Below are 1,349 nucleotides of genomic sequence, written 5' to 3'. Positions count from 1 at the left end.
AAGTTAATAATGTGAAAATGGCGCCCAACGTGGGGCCCACACTGGGCCACTGATTATTAAGTAGAGTAAATCTCGTGCTTCGGGCATTATAAGCCAGAAAAGTGGAAATTACCGTCGGTATCCACCTTTGTAATTTTTCTTGACTCCGTGAACAATTTCCCGGTAGTAGAGTTACAAGCATTTGCTTCCTGTGGACTATAGGGGACGTGTTACTATTTTTCTCTTGCAAAACATTCATTCATTCCATCATTAGCTAGATATCAGGGCACAGACGAACCAAGTTCTTTGCATGAACAATAATTAAATGACCAAGAACCAAGAACTCGGTTCGTACGCTGCAATTGTGATTCAATAAGCACTAATTGTTTGCACGAACAGACACTGAAAGATAATATCAAGAAATTTGGATAATTTAGCGGTACACTGAAGCAGGAGGCCTGCCAGGACCTGGGATTGACGATCCTAGTGATATGCTAAGTATGTGCAGGACCAGCAAACGAGACCTGCCGGGCAGGATTGTCTGAGCGCAGAAGAGCGGGAGGATCGCCGAAACGCGAGTTTGCGGGCCCCCGCCCATAGGCGATGCGGGGGGAGAGAAGCACGGAGATTCAGTGGGGAGTGTTTTAAATTTTAAGCATAAGATAGACAGGTCCGTTAAAGCTACGCCCGCCCCCCACGCCGCCCACCGCCGTGGCTCCTACCAAGACGAAGTGCCGATGTTTCCTGACGACTCGAGGACAGGTCGAAGCTTATTTCCTCGTACTCGAAAGGGTTCGCCGGACCCGATCACGGGTTGGGACGGAGGGAAAAAACGATGTTTCTGCAGCTTCCGTAACCCGCATCATCCAGGGTCATAGCATAGATGTTTATCACCGCACCGAAATAGAAGCGTAATTTGACCCGTACAGTGAATAAAGGAGGGCTTGTGAGTGTTACGCTATTAGCCTCGAGCAGGCTAGTTGAAGGTTCCAGGAAGACTCACCTTGACGAGGCGGAGAGAGACCTGAAGGGCTTTTCATCACGCAGCATCTATCATCTCTTCAAGGACTTGGCATGAATGGAGGAATTTACCTGGATACAAAGGAAGGTATCTGGAGCTATTCTGGTTACTCAGCTTTGCTATCTTCGATGACCAAAAAAGGATTGCGAGCCAGATGAGGGAATGAACAAAGTAAGTTTACTAGCCTGGCGGAGAGGACTGCGGGACATAGCGATGGCGGTTCTCTGCTTATGGCTACAACTACAGGGTCAAGAACAAGACGGGCCGGACCGCAGGCAAGCGTCAAAGAAAAGAAACCTGACTATGAGAAGTGTTGGTTTTTTTTGTTTGTCGGTGATCGAAGGGAGGC

This window comes from Penaeus monodon, chromosome 33, assembly GCF_015228065.2.
Source record: "Penaeus monodon isolate SGIC_2016 chromosome 33, NSTDA_Pmon_1, whole genome shotgun sequence".
NCBI lineage: Eukaryota > Metazoa > Arthropoda > Malacostraca > Decapoda > Penaeidae > Penaeus > Penaeus monodon.
This window is presented reverse-complemented; position numbering follows the sequence as displayed.